Source organism: Equus asinus, chromosome 5, assembly GCF_041296235.1.
Source record: "Equus asinus isolate D_3611 breed Donkey chromosome 5, EquAss-T2T_v2, whole genome shotgun sequence".
In the NCBI taxonomy this organism is placed as follows: domain Eukaryota; kingdom Metazoa; phylum Chordata; class Mammalia; order Perissodactyla; family Equidae; genus Equus; species Equus asinus.
Genome location: NC_091794.1, coordinates 64,507,217 through 64,521,404, shown reverse-complemented (window position 1 = coordinate 64,521,404; position 14,188 = coordinate 64,507,217). Strand labels below are relative to the sequence as shown.

Genomic DNA, 14,188 nt, shown 5'->3' with positions numbered 1-14,188 from the left:
GAATAACCAAGGAGTCTTGGGATGAGCAACCCTCGGATCAGACAGAGGGCTCAGTCTCAGAACGGCTCTCCTGTCGGAGCTGTTCGCTGGTGCGTCCCCCTGCCTGCTGGCCTTGGGTGTGTAAACCCGGATTTGGGAAGCTCCCCCACGTTTGGATTTCCGCCTGCGGGATGAGTCCTGCACCCCTCCGGCCCCGTGTCCCTCCCCGTGTCTTTTCCCGCCTGATAAGCCCTGCCCCTCGCTTAGTGCTCAGGATTCCTCAGGCGGGAGTCCGCAGCGTGAGCCCTCTCTGGCCGCAGCCCGAGCGACAGACGGAGGCGCGGCGCCGCCGGGACCCGGGCCGGGCCCTGTGTCTGCGGGCGCTCCCGCGGCCTCCCCAGCTCCGCCGACGGCCCAGCGCGGCGCGCGCCCACGGCGTCCCCGCCCGGCCCGGGCCTGCGAGCGGCCAGCACCCAGTCTGCTCTGTTGAGCAACTGCCTCAGGACTTTGAAGTTCAAGTTCTGGGAGGTACACAACGGATCCCAGCAAGATGATAACATTTCTACAGCATCCTCCTCGGGCTCCAGGGGCCAAGCCCTCGGGGAGCCTGGCGTCCCCTCTGGAGGCGGGGCGTGGAGTGCTTATCTCCTGACTGTTAAACACCCGTCAGCTGTCCCCAAGCATGTTTCATTTTGCCCATTTGCTACTAGGCGAGGAGGACAACTGAGCTTAGGAAATCGTAGAACAGCCATAAGGCATAGCTCAGTTTCCCCTGTGGACACAGCTCGTTTAGCGGACCCTAAGTCCACATGGCAGTCAAAGCGCGGCAGACTGAGCGAGAGATGCCGCGTCCTCCCGGGAGGTCACGGGAGGCCTCGCTTGGGAAGTGGGCGTGTCCGCCCTGCTCTGGTCTCGGGCTTCGCCTCCCGCTCGCTGCCCCGCGTTCAGACCCGGCTCGCTGCCCCGCGTTCACGCCCTGCTCGCTGCCCCGCGTTCAGGCCCCGCTCGCTGCCCCGCGTTCAGACCCGGCTCGCTGCCCCGCGTTCACGCCCTGCTCGCTGCCCCGCGTTCAGGCCCCGGCACCAGCGGTTCCCTGAGCCGCAGACACGCTGCAGCAAGCTCTTGCACGCCTTTACACTTTCATCTCTGGTAACATACTTTCATAACGTTGTCCGTTTTTTCAGTGCAAACGCTTCCCCGGAACAGCCCTGCTCACTATAATCCATTATCCAGGATAAAAGCCATGTACACTAATATATAATTATAAACACATACATATATATGTAAATGTTCAATAAGAGGCCGGTAAGCGTTTAACATTTCAAAATACAACGTGAAGTCTCACATTAACTCAAATACAAGGTAATTAGCTTTCCTTTAGCTTAGGTTAGCTAAATCAGTCTCTAAGACAAAAAACAAAACCGGAAGTCACACTTGACCGGGTCTCGGTCAGCTGTCCTTTACCCCCTCCCGGCGGTGTTCTCAAGACTTCTGCAGGAAGGGGCGGAAGTTACTCAGTGACACCGTGCGTGATCGTTAGAATAACGCGCGTGGACTCTTCGAAGGAATGCTAAGTCTTGCTAAATATATCTCATGGAAAACAAGATTTAGTTGCTGTCAGACCTTGAGGTTCAATTCTAAAAAGGCACATATTCAAAGACAAGGGGAGTTTCTTTCTGACTTAGAAACCTCCTGTCTCCGGCTCTGAAACCATTTTAGCAGCGAGATGACTCTGCAAGTTGGAACCAAATAAAAGGGAGGTGACTCATTCCGCTGTGAGTAAGTATTTCCTTTTAAGCTATGAAGAAAGACAATTTCAGCACTTACATAAAATTGTGATACTTTTCCTTCCCAGATTAGGTGATTTTTTTTCTACCAAGTTAGACAATGTCCAAAAGCAAACTAAATAGCTTAACTCCATTAAATCTTGAAAAATACTGCAACAAAATCACATCGATGGGATATTGTCAGAGTCCCCAGATTCTGGGCTTAGGGATGCGATTTAATGTCTTTATTAATGTGTGTGTATAAGAATCATAATGATGATAATTTATTATGTTCTCTAATATTATGTTTTTGTCATACAATAAGTGGTTAATGTTTAAAATAATAAATGTCTTCACACCTTGCTGCAAAACATGGTGAGAATCCACCTTAGTCCAGAGCAACACATTGAAGGACAGCCAGAGTTGCTCTTCCCAATGCGCCATGCATATTAAAACCATACATCTTCAATCACTGAAATGTGTAAAGCCAATTACTGCATTTGTAAGCCTGGAAAAATTAGGAACAGTGATCTCATGTAATAACAAGAATGAAAAAGCATTTATGAACAGGTTTTCCAGACCAGAGTTTTAAGCAGTCACGTTCGTCAGGCAGCATTAATGCTATGGCCATGGATTTTCCAGAGAACATTTCACTTCACCGTCATTGATAACTTAGTTCGGCCTCTTTCTATTATTTGTACTTAAATATATAAAGAAATCTTTTCCCATTCTTCTTTCTTTGGATTTTCTCTTCAACACCCACACAAATCCATGAGTCATAAATGAGCCTATGAGGATGAATGGTCCCCATCACACAGGAACACGCTTTAGCTATGCATGTGAATTTAGATATTACAATTGTCAAGTAAGTTCAAACTGCAAATGAAACAATGTCTATGTGAATTATCTTCACCAAAAACAAATTATGAAATTGGCCATTGTCTTTATGTTCTAATATAACGAAACAGATTTTATATATACAAACACAGCCTTTTCTGAATTCTCACATACCTGCTGTGAAATATGTTTACCTCTGTGAGGCGGGATTTGGGAACCCAGCTTCTTGTCTCAGCTCTCTGCTTCCTGATTGGATGATTTAACTATGACTCACCATGAGGCAGACGTCATGTGTGTCTGCCTGCCCCACAGAGTTGCTAAGAGGGTGGAATGTGATAAATCTTGTAGGTGTGTTTTGTGTACTGTAATGTGCCATCATAATTTTAGGATGTGTTTGTTACTGTTTCTTCAGCTAAATTAATTGTATAGCAGAAGAATGATGAGGCAGTGCAATGAACTGACAGTCAGACTATGAATTTGTCTGCTGCTGCAAACGTATTTAATGCTAAACGTAGTCCCCAAGGATCTGATAATGAATTTGATCCCGTGATACCAAAAGGCATAATTGATCACCATACGTCAAGTCCAATTCAAGCTGTGTGATCCTGCAATGAGTAAGTAGCAAATGTCCACTACGGAGAGATCCATTGCTCTTGCAGCTGAACTCCATTTACTACACCCAAGGGTGAGCTGCCCCTGCAAACTCCATCTCAATGATTCTGCATCTTACAAAATCTTACAGATGTTACGCCATTGATCTTCATAATAATATCTCTGTTTTAGAGGTGGGGAAATTGAAGTCTTCAAATAACTTTCTTATTAAACTATGTATTAAAATTTGGTCATTATTATTTTATTTGGACAAAAGTTGTTAGAGTATTTGAATTGTATTTTTGCGTCTGTGTGAGGAAGATTGGCCCTGAGCTAACATCTGTTGCTGATCTTCCTCTACTCTTTTGTGTGTGGGATGCTGCCACAGCGTGGCTTGATGAGTGGTGTGCAGGTTCGTGCCCAGGATCCGAAGTAGAGTGCACGAATCCAACCATAATGCCACTGGGCTGGCCACAAATTGTTTTCTTTTTCTAACTTATTAACTGAAATATGGTTTACCAAACATAGGGGTAAAGGTGTAAAACATAAAAAATTTTTTCAAAGGATAATAACGTATGTGGTAAACATTTCAACAATATTAAAGAATATGTACCGGAAAGCTAGCGACCCTGCCAGGGCAAACCCCCAGATACCCAGTTCCCTTCCCGACAAGAATGCACTTGTACCAATCTGGCGTGTCTACACTCAGATGCTTAAGTGTGTGCAGCATTTATGCGTATATTCTTTTAGAAACAGAATACAAAGGGCAGCGTAAGAAGCATGCTGGTTCACATCTATTTTAACTTAACAACATACCTTGGAGGTAGTTCCACACCAGTTCCTATAGATTTTGCTCCATATTTTTAATAACATAGTAATTCATTCCCTGTTCGGATGTATAATAATTTATTTAACCAGTTTCCCTATTTATGAACAATATTTTGCTGCTACCAACAAGACTGAAATCCTTGTATATACATCCACCTGCATAACATTTTAAAAGGAAAGAATGAATTGATACTCACAGCTTTCATGAACTATAAATACATTATAAGTAAAATAGAAAGAAAAGATTATCCATAAATATTTTTAAGATTGGAAAAAGCCTCTAACTTGCTTTTTAGCCAAATAAGAAACCAAGAGTGAATGCTATAGTTTGGATAAATTTGACTCTATGCTGGTTAACACTTGGCTATCCCAGCTGACCACGCAAAAGTAAATGATTCGGGGCTGGCCCCGTGGCCGAGTGGTTGAGTTCGTGCGCTCCGCTGCAGACGGCCCAGTGTTTCGTCAGTTCGAATCCTGGGCGCGGACATGGCACTGCTCATCAAACCACGCTGAGGCAGCGTCCCACATGCCACAACTAGAAGGACCCACAACAAAGAATCTACAACTATGTACTGGGGGGCTTTGGGGAGAAAAAGGAAAAAAATAAAATCTTAAAAAAAAGAAGTAAATGATGCTGCAGTCAACTTCAAATGAAACGCTCGTGTTTAGACAGTAGCAAAGTTCCCATAAAAAGTAAACAAGCAAAAGTCATTTCAGCAAGCAGAGGGGAAGTCTGTAAGAAGATGACAGTCAGCTTTGCTAAACGAAAAGAATTGGGGGATTTTGCTGTTTGTGCTTGCTTTTGGGGCTCTTCCGTGGCAAGTCTTGGGACATCATATAATTTTACAAAGATGATGTCAGGCGTGTCATTTTCTCTGAAGTGGCGCAAACACTGGCAGGAATGTGGAGTTGAATCTGGCAACCTGAGATTTGCAGGAGACTCTTGCATTGTTTTAAAGCAACTGTGCTGAGATATAATTTATATACCACAAAATCCACCCATTTTAAGTGTTCTTTTAACGCCCTTTAGTAAATTTAGTGAGCTGTGTGCTCATCACCACAAGTCAGTTTTAGGCCATTCTCAGCATCTCAGTGAGACCTCTTGTGCCTGCTTCAAGTTCATTCCCACCCTACCCCAGCCCCAGGCAGCCAGGAGCCTACTTCCTGTCTCTAGAGATTTTTCTGTTCTAGACATTTAATATAGATGGAATCATACCCGTTGTCTTTTGTGACTGGCTTCTTCCACTGAACATAATGTTTTTGAGGTTCTGTCACGTTGTAGCATTATCAGTATTTTGGTTCCTTTTTATTGTTGAACGGTATTCTATTGTATAAATGGACATACGCATTTTGTTGATCCGTGGTTCTTGCACTGTGAAGGGAAGACTAATAGAGTTTGCCTATGGAGGAATCTGGTCTTCATTCACAAAGATAGCGTATCTCAGCATCTCTGTTTTCAGGCTGTCCCATTTGCTAGTGGAAAGAAAGAGTTCAGAAAACCTGGGTTGGGGAAGTAGATTCAGAATAATTTTTATTCTTGTTTTCAAACTGCCTGTCCATTCATTGAGGTCTCAGCTGGGAATGTTGGCAAGGGCCTTCCTCTATAAAGGGCCCACTGAAGACTGAGAAGAAAATATATTTTTCTAGTTTTTAAAAACTGAAGTTTTGTATCTATAATAAGGCATCAAAATTATTGGAACAATGTTGTCTTAAAATATGATAGCCAACTATTTTACCCACTATTTGGATCACCTCTTTCTCTACCTTACTTTATTAATCTATTTATTCCCTCTTCCTCCTTTGGCTGAACAAGAGTAATGGACTCAGCTCAGAGTGAGAGTGAAAAGGAAGCAAGGGAGGTTAATTAGAAAAAGCAGAGAGGTGAGGTTTGTGCTGTGGATAGAATGAGAATTGAAATGAGGTGTGGGCTGGGCTTCTCCATTTTGTGGGCTGGCACTGAGGTTGGAGTTGAGAAAGGTGGATCTTATGCTTGATCTTGTCACTCAATCACCTAGAGGAATTTGCATAATGATTTCAGATCTTAATTTTTGCCTTTGTGAAACAAACATTGGCCATCCCAGAGGCCGTGGTGGATTCCTGGCTTCCAGGGGAGGAGGACACAGTCCTGCAAATGAGATTGGCAGGGGAGGGGCCGCCTTCCCAGTGTTCCCATTCTCCTCACACAGTCAGGCCCATGGCGACAGAATGGAGAGGGGACAATGCCAAGTGCCCATAAGACTGAAACCCTCCAGTGCATTGTCACCACATTCAAATTTACTCTGAACCACTCTCCAAGATCCAGGGGAAGCCAGGCTGACTGATGTCGCCTTCATCTATGGCTTCATGCGTGGCCTCAGTTTCCATTGCATTTTCTACATGGTTCACCTACTGTCAGTTGTTCTTCTTTGATAGATACACTGTTTATTTAGCTTTTCAGGAAGAGATATATTTTGCCTAAAAATAAATTGTACTCATTATTATTCTGGCTGATTCCAGGATGACACTCTTTGCTAGTGGACACAAGACATTCTGGGTTCTGGTCCTGCTGCATCTTACCAGCAGCTTCCTCTTCTGAAAAATATGTTTCCCAGAGCTTTCGGAAGGAGCAGACGCGAAATGTGGTATAAATGGTTGTGAGAGACTCTGAAATTTGTGGATCACTGTAAAAACCTCAGCTATTCTAGTGATTATTTATCTTGTCTCTGTTACTTTTATGGCCGGGAAGGTTCTGAGGCCTGATGGGAACAAAGTGAAGTTCTCGAAAGCTGAGTTGACTTACCGCCTCTTTCTTTCCACAGCCAAACCAGTGTGATTTCACAGTGATGCTAATTCCTTTCATCGGCGTAACGGCCAAGTTTCCTACCATGGACAGGGTCAGGGGATGCATGTTTGTGTGGATTTCCTGGAAACGAGGCAGCCGCTCACAGACGCAGGATGAGAGCCTGCTTGAGGCTGCTTGTTTCTGACTGGCCTCGCCTCTTCTGCCTACTTAAACAATATATTGTTTTCTTCTGATATCAGAAGTGAATAAGTGCTTGTAAATAATTCAAACAATCCAGAAATGTATAATTTAGTAATTCAAAAGTCATCTGTTATTTCTTCCTCATAACTACCGTTAAGGGTTTGAGGATTATTTCTCTAATGTTTTTTTATGCACATACTAAATATGCATTAATTTTCAAGGGTAGGACCAATTTAGACACACAGTTTTGCATCTTGCTTTTTCGTTTTACATATGAGAGTTTTTTCTTATCTTGTTGAAATCTGTCCTGTAGTGCATGGATGCGCCACACTTTAATTAGACCCCTACGGAAAGATATTTGGGTGGTTTCTAATATTTCAATATTATAAAAAGTACTGAAGTAAATATTTTTGTTCATATTTCTTTGTAGGCTTGTGGAAGTGTTTTGGTTGGATACGTTCCTAGCATTTCTGTATACTCTTGAATAATGGCAAATTTTTAAACATAAATAAAACAAAGTAGGTTGAATTTTATTATTACAGTAACAACTGGGGAGTGAAGGAAATTTGGTCAAACTGAAGCATGTCAATAAAATGCATAGATCATTTTTCACGCTTCTTGCTGGCTTCCACAGTTATGGAGAACATAACAATTCCTAACTCTACTGGCTTAAGTTTTGGATTCCTTGTTAATAAGGGAAATGGATCTAAGACAAAAGGTGGATCTGGTCTGGGGTCAGCCCAGTCGTGTAGTGGTTAGGTTCACGTGCTCTGCTTCAGTGGCCCGGGGTTTGACCTACCACTGCTCATCAAGCCATGCTGGAGGCATCCCACATAAAATACAGGAAGACTGGCATAGATGTTAGCCCAGTGACAATATTCCTCAAGCAAAAAGAGGAAAATTGGCAAGAGATGTTAGCTCAGGGCCAATCTTCTTCACCAAAAAAAAAAAAAAGGAGATGGATCTGGTCTTAGACCTGATGTGATTTTATTCACTATTAGGGAGTCAGTGTGGCACAGAAGATGAGTAGCAAGGCTCTGTGGCCAGCCTGCCTCATCTCACATCCCAGCTCTGCTGCTTGTTTACCTTAGGATTCTCATTTATGAAGAGGCAATGATAATTCCTACTTTGTAAGATGAAGTAGGCATTCAGTGAGTTAATACCTTCTAAGACTTCAAACAGTGCTGATCACATCAGAAGTATATGTGGTCTTGTCTATGATTAGTACCAGAAGTAGCTCACCATTTATTGAGTACATATTCTGTTCCAAGCACAGAGCAGGCACGTCATGTGTATTGCCTACTTTAATCCACACAACACTCTACAATACTCTAGGTATTACCATCTCTACTTTGCAGAGGAGAAAATCGAGACTGAGAAGTTTAAATAAGCTGCTAGGCTCTCTCCACCAGTCGGGGGAGGAGATGAAAGTACTCCCTGTGTAAGGTGTGGTCAGGACATCCAGGGCTTGTAGACGAAAGTGGCAAGAAGAGGATTCCACGCTGAACTTTCCAGAGCCAGCCAATGACATATGCAGAGAGAGGAGCAGAAAACCACGTTCTTCCTCCCGTAGCTGCCGATTAAGAGTGCTATCAACAAACTTTAGCCCCAGATATTTATAAGAAAGCCCCATTTGTGTATGATGTTGGCTGTTGTGAAAATAAGAGTTTTGTGAAGTGACGGTGCAAGCTGTAGGCTTCATCGCTCCTGCTTTTGCTCCCGTTGTTTCCTCAGGCTGGAGTGATGTCCTTTCTCCCTCGAAATCCTTTGCTTCTCCTTCTGGTCTTTGAAGGTCCAGCAGGTGCCACCTGCTCTGGGAATCTTCGCCACTGAGAATGTGCTGCTTCTTCCTCCAAGTTCTTGCTCTTCTATGAAGCCACAGCGCTTGCGGTGGTGTCTGCTCGGTGGGGAGTGCTTCAGTCATCCGTCTCCTCTCTTTCGACTTGATTACTTTGAGGAAAGAGTCCATTGCTTACCTTCTTTTTCACTCGACACATTATTCTTAAGCCTCAGTTATGTGCTAGTCCTTTTGTGCATTAGATCCTGTCCCCTTCTGTATGTTCAAAGACGTTGCTCTTGCAGTTGTCTTTTTTTCTGTCCCACACCATTGATTCCCCTCTCTGTGTGGGAGCACTGCCATCAACACCCAAGCATGCCGTAGTTTCTCTCATGTTAAAAGAAAGTGCTTCCCTCAAATCAAGCTTGCCTCTAGCTGTAGCCCCATCTCTCTGCTCCTCTTTGCGGAAATGCTCCTCAGAAGGGGCACCCGTACCAACATCTCCCTTCTTCACCTCCCAGCCCCTCTTTAATCCACTCCAATCTAATTAGTCTTTCCTCCCCATCACCTCCTGAAAACACTCTAGTCCAGGTCACCAATGACTCCCTCTTGGTCAGTTCTTCACCCTCGTCTTCCATGACTTCCTAGCCACATTGGACACAGCTGACTATTTCTTCCCTTTTGAAAGAATTCTCTGAATTTTTACAAGCCCATCTGTTTTCTTACCAGAAAGTTCCACGTCATATCTTTCCATCATAGCTCCCTGCCCTCCCACAGTCCATCACTCATTCGTCTTCATCATCTCTGGTCCTAGGACACAGTGTCTGGTAGGAGGAAGACGGTACGAATTTATATGAAGTTACTTCATACACACATGAGAAATATGCATGCAGGTGCATTTGAAAAAGCATCCATCTAGGCTTTAGTGGCAACTGGAGTGGAAGGAAAGGGACGGGAGCTTTGCTCTGTAGTTGTAACTCTTGAACTTCCTAAATGTTTTCCATATGCAAAAAATAAACTTAGGACTACAATAAACAATGCTTAAGATTAAATAAAAAGGAAACTGTATTGATAACTTTGGAAAGAAAAGATAAACTCAGATAGTTTGTGAAGGTGGCACTGTGAGCGCATATTCTTGGTGGGGTGCAGTCTTAGAACGAAAAGAATGGCAAAGAAAGTTTGGACTTTACAAAGGGTTTGTGGTTGCTAGTGGTATTGGCGCCATAATTCTGAAACAATTTTGTGTGTATTATGGAATAGATCAAATTAATGCACACGTTAATGTTTTTATGAGCCAGAGTTTTCACTATGGCTAAAGAGAGAGATGCAAACATGGAATAGGGGGAAAGCCAGGGAGAGCTGTGTTAGATTTGAATGGCAGATATGGAATAAACCTGTGTGTGTGTGTTTTCCTGGTGTTTATACTGAAAAGACCAAGAAACAGGGACACACATCTGTAGACAAGAGCAGTCCTAGAGCCCAGACCTTAGTTTCTCAAGACCACTCCCCACCAAAAAGAAACAGTGTTCCTTGGGAAAATGGCTGACTCCATGCCTGGGCAGAGAAAATACAACGTAAGCCTGGAAAAATCTATTGTGTCGGAAAGTAAGAAAATGCTCAAAGACTAATGGGGTCATGTCAAAAAGCACAGCTTGAAGGGGGTCCCACAAGCCAAATCTGACAATATTTGCATCAAAAAGAATAATGACCACAGTGGGTGATAACATATTGAATACAAAAATGTATGAGAGTATGATGATAATAAATAAATAAGAAGGATAAAGGGGAAAAAGAAAGGAAAGCTTTTCTTTACAGTAGAATGCCAGTTAATAAGTTAAAAACATTCGAATTATAAAATCATTTTGCAACCTCTGATTTAATAATTGTGTGAAAGGGTTTTGGGAAACGGAATATTCACATGGTCTCACAGTATCACCACAGATTACTTAGTAATTTCAAAGGGGAAAAGTATCTTTACAAAGGAGAGATCTGGCCGTCAGCCTTAACCAAATCATCCAACTTTGTACCACGAATAGTGAATGAACAGCATTATGGTCTTCCCGGTGTGACGCAACAAGAGGTACACAATATTACCTACGGAGTGTTCTTGCCAAAAACATTTAATCGGAATGTAATCATAAGGAAGCAATCAGACTAATTCAGAACATGAGACCTTCTACAAGACAACTGGACTTGTAAAGAAAATCAATGTCATAAAAAGCAAAACTAGGGTAGGGAGACATTCTAAAATAAAAGAGACTAAAGAAATACGGCAGTTAAAGAGACTACTGCAAAAATCTTTTCGGAGACAATTTGGGAAGTTTGAATATGGACTGTATATTAGATATATTATTGAATTAAAATTAATTTTGGGGCGTAATGGGGAAATGGGGAGTTATTGTTTAATAGATATAGAGTTTCAACTTTGCAAGATGAAGAAGATCTGGAGCTCTGTTGTGCAACCATGTGCATATACTCAATTGACACTGAGGTGTGATAATGTTCCTTTGATCACATAGGAAAACGTCACAGATAAGGAGGTGCGTGTCCAAGTGTTTCGGAATGAAATGTAATGCGAAGTGCGACTGACTTTCAAGTGGTTCAGCAGAAAAAAAAAAGTGTGTGTTTTTGTGTTGAAAGAAAGATGAGTAAGAAGCAAAATGTTAACAAATGTTGAATCTGGATAATGGGTATACAGATGTTCATTTTTCTGTTCTGTCCACTTTTCAATACATTTGAAAACTGTCCATTTAAAAATGCGGAAAAAACCCACAATTACTCCAAACTGCATCATGTTTCAATTTTCATTTCTTTCATGAATGAGGTTGAACATTTTTCTTCATGTTGACTTACTAATTCCCATTTTAATTATGCAGCTAGTCCGATAAGCTCTTTGCTCTTCAATAGGGTCTTCATTGTTTCTTACTTACTTCCATAAGTTGTTGGTAGATGTAGTTATTCGAATCCCGAGACCTATTGCTGCCGATGTCTGCTTCCCAGACCGTTTTCCTGTAGTATCGAAGAGCCTGGGTCTAGTCTGGGTCCTCTTCTCTGTGCATTCCTTCCGAGTGATGTTACTTAGTCTCAAAGCTTATTGCATTTAAATATTATTAAAAAATTGATATTTGTTAACTGTAATTTGTATGTAGCCCTCTAATTTAATAGATAATTAATGAGAATAACTTTTCACAATAATATGAAAAATAATTTTGATGAAAATATATTCAAATGTTGACTGCTTTAAATATAGTTACATTTTATTTTTTAATCCATTAAATCTTTGCTATTGATGGAACATAAATTCTGTGAACTCTTAAATCTAAAACATAATTAGTGATGTTGCTGAAATGAAGGCACAAATAAATTTTATGGAATAAACATATAATATTTTGTGAACTACTTAGCTCTTTATTTTATTCATCCAAATATCGCTGGCGTGTTCGTAGACTATCCAGACTTATGCAATACTAATGAAATTCAGTTATCTTTGAATTTTTGACAATTTTCAGTCATACTAAAACCATAGCTTTCACATTTTTAAAATTTTTGCCCTTATGGCATTTTATTTGTTAAGTAGATAAAATATATTTTATTTTATAGTTTGCCATCTTGAATTATAAATTCCAATGGTTTAGATAGTGATATATGGGCCTCTACTGTAATACTGATCCACACTCCAACATTGTTAGGGGCTGACCTGGGTGGGAACACTTGCTATTCCATTGACTTCAGGAGAACAAACAGTAAAGAGCATTAGCCCAGAGGGACAATGATTTACTTAAGGTTAAATCTATGTACGTTCTGCTTCTTGTTATAATAAATTAGAATTTTTGTCTTTCATGTTTTCCAAGAACGTTAAGAAGATCTTTGAGGTATTCAACTATTAACTACAAAAGGCTTTTGTGAAACTCCTAGCAATATAACCTTTAACCATGAGCCTATGATGACCACAAATCTTGTCAAATATGTTTGTGAAGGAAGATGGTATTTATTGGAATATATTTGTTACAGAATATTGAGTTGCTCACTCGGGTTGTATAAGAACTCACTCCTGTGGCGCCATTACCTGAAGAAGAGAACACAGGAGGAGGCATTGGTCTGGGGAAGGAGGAGTGGTTATGGTGAAATACATTCGTTTTGTACTTTTGGAGTTTTAGGACATATGAAAGTCCAACAGGACATATGAAAGTGGTTGCCTATCTTGAGCTTATGAGGGGAGTCTAAGCTGGCGATGTAGATTTAGGACTCGTCTGCATTCAAGAGGTAAAGACTAGGGGTTTGTGCAGGGAGAGACTAGACAGCGTAGGGTGAAAAGAGGAGAGGTCCCAGGCTGGAGCCCTGAGGGCAAGACCAAGAGGTAAGGAATGGGGAGGAGGAGAGGAGCCAACAAACGAGGCCAAGAAAGCAGCCAGAGAAGGAGAAAGAAGCCTGGGAGTGGGGTGCTGCAGAAGAGGAGTTTCAAGAGAGAGAGTGATCCATCATCTCAGCTGTCAACATGTGTCGAAAAGAGAACGAGGACTGAAAATAAATCACTGCATTTGCTAAGCGGGAGGGAACAGGAGACTGGAAGCAGGTGACAGCACAGGAGGCTGACGTCTTGAACCATGAAATCCCATAATTCGTAGCCTGCTTATGATCCTATGGAAACAGGATTGACCAAAGCAGAACGGGGAGAGTCACCGCTGAGTGAGGGCAGACCCATTGCCACATGCTCCACGGTTATGTGTCAAATTCCAGGGTTCACACTATACCTGCTTCAGATCCTCAGAGGTGGGAGAAGGCAGTCCAGAAAAACTTGAGATTGGTTTTGAGTTGGCTTTGAAAGAGTGGCAGGGTTTGATAAAATCTTGGCTCCCATTTGTAAATGTGGGAACATCTTGGAACCCAGCTGCCCTGAAAAAGCGTACTCTTGTTAACTAATAAGCACTTTTTTATAAATTAAAAAATTTTTTTATTTTTCCTTTTTCTCCCCAAAGCTCCCCAGTACATAGTTGCATATTCTAGTTGTGGGTCCTTCTAGTTGTGGCATGTGGGACCCCGCCTCAACATGGCCTGGTGAGCAGTGCCATGTCTGCGCCCAGGATTCAAACCGGCGAAACCCTGGGCTGCCGCCGTGGAGCGCAAAGACTTAACCACTCGGCCAGGGGGCTGACCCCTAATAAGCACTTTTTGTGTCCTGGGAACCTCAAGAATATGAAAATTTGGGTGAAGAAATTTGGAAAAATCCAATTCATTCTTTCCCATGAAGTCCTGTAATATCAGTCAGATAATCCCAGCTAAGAGTTTTGATACTGAATGATGGATTCTGCTCGCGCAGCAGCACTGACAGGCAGGGTCTGTCATTGCTCCGATGAGATAAAGTATATGAGGGTGCCTCAGGAAGGCCGTGAAGACCATGGTCAGTTATCCCTGTTTAAATTCTAATGACTATGCATGGAATGGTGTCCC

At 42.2% G+C, this 14,188-nt stretch overlaps 1 long non-coding RNA gene across 4 annotated transcripts in view; it reads left to right on the top strand.

The window, feature by feature from the left end:
* The first annotated feature begins 432 nt into the window (after positions 1-432).
* LOC123285530 (uncharacterized) overlaps positions 433-14,188 on the top strand; it is a 65,602-nt gene continuing 51,846 nt past the window's right edge. The window contains exons 1-2 of one of the 4 annotated variants that reach the window (XR_011503353.1): positions 1,427-1,754; positions 2,995-3,196. This is a non-coding gene — a long non-coding RNA (uncharacterized lncRNA). Of the gene's footprint in view, positions 1,759-2,994; positions 3,197-14,188 lie in introns of all 4 variants that reach the window. The other 3 variants (XR_011503351.1, XR_011503352.1, XR_011503354.1) reach the window with 3 other exon arrangements.